This window comes from Canis lupus, chromosome 1 (genome assembly GCF_003254725.2).
Source record: "Canis lupus dingo isolate Sandy chromosome 1, ASM325472v2, whole genome shotgun sequence".
Taxonomy (NCBI): domain Eukaryota; kingdom Metazoa; phylum Chordata; class Mammalia; order Carnivora; family Canidae; genus Canis; species Canis lupus.
Window position 1 is genome coordinate 96,154,291 of NC_064243.1, and position 9,774 is coordinate 96,164,064.

The following is a 9,774-nucleotide window of genomic DNA, read 5'->3' on the forward strand; positions in this document are numbered from 1 at the left end:
GAACCCACAACCCCAAGATCAAGAGTCACATGTTCTACGGATTGAGCCAGCCAGATAGGCGACCCATCTGTCCTTTGTTTTTAGTAAATGTTTAGTTTGGGAATAATTTCTTTTTTCTTTTAAAGATTTTATTTATTTATTCATGAGAGACACACAGAGAGAGAGAGGCAGAGACACAGGCAGAGGGAGAAGCAGGCTCCCTGCGGGGGGGGCCCGATGCAGGACTCGATTCCAGGACCCCAGGATCTTGCCCTGAGCTGAAGGCAGAGCTGAAGGCTGAGCCACCCAGGCGTCCCAACTTTTGGAATAATTTCATTCATAGAGAAGTCGCACAGATGTGGCTCAGACCATGGTCAGGCCTCCCTCCGCAGGTTCCTTGACCTTCGCCAGCATCTCACGATCCTTCATCAACATTCACCCACCTTCATGGTCCTTGAAGGCCGTCACCAGCCCGGCGCCGGGACCTGCCCCGCGAGCTTGGCTGGATGTCACTGGCTTTTCCACACACCTTCTCCTGTCTCGTCGCCCGAGCAGGGCCCCATGCCCACTCGGCGTCCCTCCGTGTTCACCACCGACACTATCGCCTTCGTACTCGGGTTTTGAAGCAGGAAGGCTGACCTCCTGTGTTGGAAGCTCTCTTCCGGATCTGATTTTCTTTGATTCTAATACAGAAAAACCACATGAGAGAAAGAGATGAAACGTTGCCCTGCTTACGTTTAAGCGCGATTAAGCAACCCGGGATCCTTGCACAGGCGTCCTGCTCATTACGATAGAAGGAAACCCTTCCTTGTCTTTCTTTTTTTTTTAATTATTTATTTACGATAGTCACAGAGAGAGAGAGAGAGAGCGCGCGCGCGAGAGAGAGAGAGAGAGAGAGAGCGAGGCAGAGACACAGGCAGAGGGAGAAGCAGGCTCCATGCACCGGGAGCCCGACGTGGGACTCGATCCCAGGTCTCCAGGATCGCGCCCTGAGCCAAAGACAGGCGCCAAACCGCTGCGCCACCCAGGGATCCCTTTCCTTGTCTTTCTTAGAGACGCCAAAGCCCTGTAACTCGAGAGTTCTTCCTGAATTCCAAATGAAATCCCTTCTGCGGGCATCTAATGGAGCAGCAACAGCACAGAGTTTATCTTTACAATACTTAAAAGTGTGTCGTGGGAGGATGAACCCTGGCTGATACCCAAGATGTTGGAAAATCAAATTTAAATAAAGTATTTTAAAAGATGGATCACAGGTTTTGTATGACCCTTCCTGAGGATCGGGGACCTGGTGGCGCGCTTGGTGGCCATCGGAGGGGAGAGCGAGGACCACAAGCAGGTGGTCCCCAGGCTGTGGCAGGAGGCAGACAGGCGTGGGCTCGCGGGGTTCTTCTCGCCCTGAGAGTAGGGGCGAGGCCCTGCAGCTGGTGGTGTCCCTGCCTCAGGTCAGCCTCAGGCAGTGACAGAAGCAGCCCAGCTTGTTTGGTTGCAGATGCCTGGAAATGGAAGCCAGACGTCTGCAACCTAAACACATGCTGAAAATCCCCCCCAAAAAGACTTCTTAGAAACGGCGGCCGTTACACCACACACCAGCTTCCTTGTGCCCGCTGAGCCTTCAGGGCGAGCACAGTGCTCTTATATTTGAAATTGTTTCCCGTTTTTCTATCAGTGCAGGAAACTGGGCTTGAAGAAAGCAGATTCCGGGCAGCTGCCACTCTGTCCGTGACCTTGGGGACAGCCAGCAGGGATGCATTCACAGCCCATCACCGAATCGCCAGTGTGCCAGGCCTGGAGGGGGCGCCTGGAGCCCTGTCTCTGCCTTCAGAATGCTCCCCCTACCCCGGGGGAGGGGGGCGGGCCTGGGCTTAGCTGGGGACACCCCTTCCTGACTCTGCCCCAGGGGTTTGCTCCCTGCAGGGGGCACAGGTGCATCTAACACTTTCCTTCCAAGGGGCTGTGCCTAGAACCCAAGAAGCCCTAGGGTTTCTGTGCCACTTTTGGGGGGAACTCCAATTTTTGCAGAGTTCCTTCCTGTGCTGATTGACACTTCCACTTCCTGAGACTTCTGTCCGTAGTGTCCTCCTGGGGCTCAGACTTAACCCTCCACTGTCACGATGCCACAGTGTGGAGACTGCTGTCACCCTCTTCCAACCTTTTCATTCCTTTGACATCAGTTGTCACATCTCCTCTTTCAAATGAAAGACCTTATTTACTTGTTTTCTGTCTTTTGTTCTTAGTCCAGCTAGAGGTTGATCACTGGCTCTGATTTCCCCCACTTTCCATGCTGTCTGCCCTGCTGTTCCGTGTATCTGTTCTCTGCTAACTTTGGGCTTTGCTTGTTCTTTGTCCAGGGCTCATCAGGACCTCCACTGGGACGGGCACATGGAGGCCTGTAGCTCAGGTCCCGCCCAGATGCCTCCTCCACAGCGAGGGCCTCTCCTCTCCTCCTGTGGGGCTGTGCCCTCAAGGATGCAGCCACCCCCCCCACCCCCTCATCCTGGCTCACAGAGATAGTGTGCCTGAAGTAGGGGGGAAGGGGGCTGGCAGATGGGAGGGAGGGAGAACACAGCTGGGAGAACCGGCGAGGAAGGGGTATCTAAGGGGTATCTCTCAGGGTATCTAACCTGGGGGGCTGACAGCTGTGTCAGAGCCTACCTACCTGCTGTTCCAGCTGTGGAAGCCACGGTCCTTCTTCCGCCCTCCCTCCCCCTCCCCCTTCCCTCTCCCTCTCCCCCTCTATCTCACCTTCCCTCCCCCCTGCTCCCTCCCTCACTTTCTGTGTACCCTGCTCTTCTTCTTCTTTTCATCTTAAGCCATTTTGAGTTACGGTTATTATCTATCAAAATTGAAAGTGTCCTGAACAATATACTGCTACATTTTGCTGTTGTGGAAGCTGAATGAGACAACGTGGGTAAGGCTCCCTGACATCAATGAACACTGAGTTTGTTTCATTCACACCCCTCTAGACTTCAGTTTCTTATTCTCTGACAGATGTACCGACTTCTGCAGCTTCTTTGACTTGAGACAGGGCATTTCTCCCTTTTCATTCAACTTAGAGCACCTACCACAGCCCTCAGCTTTTAAGAGACACTAAACTGACATTTATAAAAGGTCTGGGTGCTTTGCTGGAGTCTTTACAGGTACTACGCACTGTTTCCTTCAGCCTGGCCTGTGAAGTGAGCATATCTGCTTCATAGATGAGGACACTGAGGAGGAAGAGGAGTCATGCCCAAGGTCATGCAGGCAGGAGGTCGCAGAACCAGGATTCAAACTCAGGTCTCTCTGCTCCTAGAGCCCTGCTCTCACTTTTGTTATTCGATGTCCTGGGGACCAGAAAGTGTGTCCATGGCAACCCAGAGAACAGTTTTCAGAAATAAGCAGACGATGCTTTCAGAACATCTGTAATATATTTTTACAGCTCAAAACAAAGCCTCATCACTATGAATTAATTCACCAAGTAATAGGGACAGCGTGGGGCAAGCGTGTGCTGAGTGGAGGGGGGTGATGTGCAGGGACATTGAGCCAGGGTGTCTGGGATAGCGTGGGCATGAGGGTGAGTGGCTGGGGATGAGTGTGCACAGGCCAGATGCCAGATCAGGCCCATCGTGTAAATCACAGCAAATGCTTTGGTTTTGTCTTAAAGTCAAGGACAAACCATAGGAAGGTTTTGACAAGGAGGGGGGGCTTCATCTGATTATTTTTTAAACTATTGGACCCGGGAAACTGAGGCCTTATAAAATTCTAATCTCACTGGGTTGGCCTTGACCTGTTTATAAAATCAGTGTCTTAGAAGGAGAGGCAAGAGGACAGGGCAGGAGGACTGTGAGCTCACCTGTCCCACGGACACACAGTCTGAAGTCTGGCAGATCTGAGCTTCCGTAGCTAGGGCTAGAGAGGATGCCTCACCCGAAGGGTGGGAGGGCAGAGACCTGGCCAGGAACCAAAACCCCAGCCCAAGATGAATCCCAAGCAGGGAACATCATGAACACGGAATAACAGAAGGGTCCTGCCCCCTACCAGGCACCCCCAGCCCTGGGGACCTGCACTGGGAAGAACAATCCTCAGAATGTCTGGATTTGAAAACCCATGAAGTTTAATTCTGGGAGCTGTAAAAACCAGCTGGGCTTAGCTTTGAGGAGAGCCAGAGAGTGATGGGAAACTGAGTCCCTGCCCTTGGAAAGTGGGCACGCTACATACCTGGGCCTGAGACACAGCACAAGAGCAACAGTCTGAAAAGCACCCGGGGAACATGTGAAGCAGGTTCCTTGACCGATCTCCGCATGTGTGCTGGAGGGGCAAGGGTCTGCAGATTTCTCCAGGACAAAAGCGCTGGTGGGCAGCATGTTTCCTGCCCTCCCCCAGCCTGGAGAGCTGGACACTTGCAGGAGCCAGCACTGACACTCTCCATCTACCTCACCAGTATGATGTGCCCACCCCGGGTTCCCCTGCAGTCCCCCATGATCTCCCATCCAACCTGCCTGGTTCTCAGACTTCCTCCAAAGCATCTCCTGCCCCACCACACCCATCAGGCAGCTCCAGCCTGGACCACTGCGTTTCCAAAGGGAGTCTTGCCCTGGGGAGTGAGGGTGTGCCCCACACACCAGTACCTGTGCCTCTGTAGCCAGGCCTTTTAGATGGATGCACAAGGAGCAAGCCCTGCCCTTCAGTGTGCCTGCAGGGGTCACACAGGCTAGCTGATGCAGGCAGCTAGGTTGAGCTCACCCATCAGTGAGCCCATGATGGCTGCAACCAGGCCTTTCAACAGTGGAGGTGGCAAATCCTGCCCAGTGCACCCAAGCAAGTGAATCAGTTCATTGAAACCAGGCCAGCTGAAGGCCAGCCTTACCCAGCAGCATGCTCACATCAACGATAGCCTGAGGGTGCATGCATTTCCCATGGGGTAAGTTCTGGTGACCATGTGTGTGCGCACTACTGGGAACCACAGGATCCCTGCTCCACAAGACCATTACTTTTAGGATCGGGAGATGTAACTGACATATATCTAATACATAGAAACAAACACAGAGAGTGAGACAAAATGAAGAGACAGAAAAATATGTCCTCAATGAGAGAAAAAGACAAAAATCACAGAAAAAAAAGAGCTATTTTGAGGAATCAGCAAAGGCAGTTCTAAGACAAAAGTTCATAGTGATACAGGCCTGCCTCAAGGACGAAGAAAAATGTCCAATACATAACCTAACCTTATACCTAAAGGAGTCAGGAAAATATGAAAAAAGCCCAAAACTAGAAGGAGAAAGGAAATCATAAAGATTAGAGCAGAAATAAATGAAATAGAGACTAAAAAAGCCAATGGAACACATCAATGAAGCCAAGAGTTCGTTCTTTAAAAAAAAATTGATGAGCCTTCATCTAGACTCACCAAGAAAGAAAGAGAATCCAAATAAATAAAATTTAAAAAATGAAAGGGAACAAATAACAATGAGCACCATGGAAATATGAAGGATTATATGAGAATACTAGGAAAAACTATATGCCAACAAGTTGGACAACATAGAAGAAATGGATAAATTCCTAGAAACATACAGTCTTCTAAAACTGAGTGAGAAAAAAATAAAAAATAAAATGGAATGAGGCAAAAGTAAAAATCTGAACAGATGGATTATTAGTAACAAAATTAAATTGGTAATCAACAAATTCCCAACACACAAAAGTCCAGGACCAGATGGCTTCACAAGTAAATTCTGCCAAATAGTTAAAGAAGAATTAATATTTATCCTTCTCAAACTATTCCAAAAAATAGTGGTAGAAGGAAAACCTCTGCTTCATTCTGCAAAGGCAGCATTACCCTGATACTAAAAACAGCATAGAACTGCAAAGAAAACAAAAACCAAACTAAACAAACAAAAAAGTACAGGCCACTCTCCATGATGACTATTGATGCAAAAATCCTCAACAAAATATTAGCAAACTGAATTGAAAATTAAAAAGATTTTTCATCACAATCAAGTCAGATTTATTAGAGAGATGTTAAGGATGGTTCAGTATTCACAAATCAATCAATGTGATATATCAACATTAACAAGAGAAAGGATAAAATCATATGATCATCTCAATAGATGCAGAAAAAGCATTGAGAAATATGACATCTATTCATGTAAAAAACTCAGCAAATTTGAGTTAGAGGGAACATATCTTAAGATGATAAAGGCCGTATATGAAAAGCCAAACAGCTAACATCATATTCAAAGTTGAAAAACTAAGAGCTTTTTTAAGATGAGGAACAAAAGGATGTCCACTCTCTCCATTCTTATTCAACATAGTACTAGAAGTCCTAGTCATAGCAATTAGACAAGAAAAAGAAAAGACATACAAATTGGTAAGGAAGAAGTAAAATTGTCATTATCTGCAGATGATGTGATGCTCTATATAGAAAACCCTAAAGACTCCACCAAAAAGTATTAGAACTAAAGATGAATTTAATAAAGCTGTACGATGCAAAATTAATATACAGAAATCTTTTGCATTTCTATACACTAAGTAGCAGAATGAGATGTTAAGAAAAAGAAAATCCCATTCACAACTGCACCAAGAAAGAATAAAATACCTAGGAAAAAGTTTAACCAAGGAGGTGAAGATCTATACTTTGAAAAGCATAAGACATTGATGAAAAAAAATTGAAGATTACACAAACAAATTGAAAGATATCCCATTGTCATGGATTGGAAGAATTAGCTTTATTAAAAACGGACATACTACCTAAACAAATCTACAGATTCCATGCAATCCCTACCAAACTACCAATAGCATTTTTTACAGTAGTAGAAAAAAAAATCATACTAAAATTTGTATGGAATCATGAAAGACCCCAAGTAGGTGAAGGTAATGAAGAGGTATAAACTCTGTTATAAAATAAATAAGTCACAGAGATAAGTACAGCATAGAGACTATAATCAATATCATAATAATGTATGGTGATAAATGATGACTACACTTACTGTGGTGAGCCTTGAGTAATGTGTAGAATTATCAAATCCCTATACTGTGCACCTGAGATGAATATAACATTCTATGTCAATTTTTATTTATTTTAGTAATATTTATTTCAATAATAAAAATTTTAAAAATCAAGGGATCATTCACATATAATAAATACACAAACCACATGTGCCTGTTTTGATTCGTTTTGACAAACACATATAAATGTACATAGACAACCACCACCACAGTGAGGATATAGAGAATTTCCGTCACCAAGAAATTGCCACATTGCAGCAAGTCTTTCCTCGCCCAGAGTCAATTATAATTCTGATTTCTGTCACCTCAAATAGTTATCCTGTTCTTGAGCTTTATTTAAATAAAATCATACATTTATATACTCATGTATATCTGGCCTCATTTCTCCAATGTCAAGTTCTAAAATTCACCCATGTTGGCTTTCCATTTTTTAAAATTAAATATATATTTATTTGTCCAATTTTTTATTGATGGATATTTGAGTTGTGTGTCCAATTTTTGGCTATTCTGAATAAAGGTGCTACAAACATTCTTGTATCAGTCTTTTTGTGGACTTCCATTTATATTTATTTTGAGTAAATTTTCTAGGATCTAGAGGAAACTGCCAAATCATATCGTCTGTTGAACTTTAAAGGAAACTTCCAATGAAGTTTCAAAGTTGTTTCATTTCATGTATAAGATTTATGCAGAGTTCCAATTGCTTCCCATCCTTGCCAACAGGTGATATTACCTGACTTTCTTTAAACCATTCCTGTGGGGGTGTAATGGAATCTTGCTGTGATTTTAGTCACTTTGATTACCAATGATTATTGAACATACTTTTAGGTGCTTTATAACCTTTCTTTTATTTTTTTATAAGGTGCTTGTCCAATGTTTAGCCCATTAAAAATATTAACACACTCATCTTTAGATGATTGATTTGTGAGACTTTTTAAAATATATTCTGGATTGAAGTCCTTTGTCAGACATACATGTGACAAATTTTTTTTCTTTTTCTTTTCTTATTGTTGTCTTTTAAAAGAGCAGACTTTGTTAATGTTAAGTCAAATTAATCAGTTTTTTATTCTAAGATTGGTGCTGGCTTTGGTCTAAGAAATCTGTAACCTCATGAGATATTCTCCTAGATTTTTTTGAAACTTTATAGCTTTAGGTTTAATCAAATTCTGATCCATCTGGAAATACTTCTTGTGTATGCTGTAAGATAGAAGTTCAGGTGGGTTTTTTTTTTTTTTTTTCCTATACAAAGATCCAGTTGTTTCAGCATCAGTTCTTGAAAGGGCTTTCTTTTTCCCCTTTCAATTGCTTTGATATCTTTGCCAAAAATCCCTTAACCATATATATCTAGACTTTTTATTTGATTTTAATGATCTATTTATCCTTAAATACTATACTACATGTTTACTGTACAATAGTAAGAGAAAGCATAGACTGCAACTTCTTCATTTTGATTTTCTTCTTTTTCTGAGATTGTCTGAGTTATTCTAGGTCATTTTCATTTCCATATAAATGTAAACATTTGGGGCACCTGGGTGGCTCAGTTGGTTAAACATCTGCCTTTGGCTCAGATCATGATGCCAGGGTCCTGAGATCAAGTCCCACATTGGGCTCCCTTCTCATCTGGGATCCGGCTTCTCTCTCTTCCTCTGCCTGCTGCTCTGCCTGCTTGTGCTCTCTCTCTCTCTCATTCTCTGGCAAATATATAAATGCATAAATACACAAATAAATAAAATCTTTAAAACAAATGAATATAAACATTTAGCTTACTTTTTCCTCTATGGATTTTGATTGGTAATGAATTGACTCTATGGATCAATGTGGGAAGAAATGACAATTTAACAATATTGAATCTCCCAATTCATGAACATAGTATATATCTCTCTATTAGTTGAGGCCTCTTTAATTTCAGCAGTGTTTTATAGTTTTCAGTGAATGGGTCCTGAACAGCTTTATGTATTTCAAAACATTTAGTAGTAGTATAAAAATATATAGGTTCTTGTGAGTTTTATTGCCCAATTTTTGTTAATGGTATATAGGTATACAATTGCAAGTTGTACATTTACTCTGTGTCCTGAAACCTTAGTAAATTCACCTGTGTGTTATGGTAATTGCTTTGTAGATTCCTTAAGATTTTTGGCGTAAACAATTACATCACATGCAAGCAGAGGCAGTTATATTTTTTCCTTTCCTATCTTTATGCTTTTTAGAAATATGTTTTATTCCCTTTTTTTCTTTCTCATTGCAATACTTACAACCTCTAATACAACAGTGTGTAGAATTGGTGAGTATGAACATTCTTATCTCCTTCCCAGAGTTAGGGGAAAGCATTCCTTATGTCAGCATTAAGCATGATGTCAGCTACATGTTTTCTGTGTTCTTGATTGAGAGAGTTATTGTATTGTCAAGAATAACTTCTCCACGAGGCATTGGCATCTACTTTGAGTTGAAGGGGCTTTAAAATATCAGTAAAATCAAGAGCATTATTTCAAAAACCATGGCAATGATGTGCTAGGTCTTAACTGATTTAATCTTGAAATAAGGTTGGGGTGTTATCATCTCCATTTTACAGTAGAGGAAACTGAGGCACCATCATCTGAGGTTGATGGGGGAACTTGCCCAAGGTCAGACAGCTGAGAAGTGCTAGAACCATACAGTCTGGCCCATGAAATCATAGGCTGGCTGCCCCTGTGACCTCATGCATGAGGTTGCAGTCATCATAACTCCCTTCTGCCTTCACTTGTCCATCCGAAAGTAGCAGGTGCTTCTGCACAACACCTTCTTTTGGGGGTGGTGAGGCAATGACTTCTAAGTGTGTCAGGAGCAATG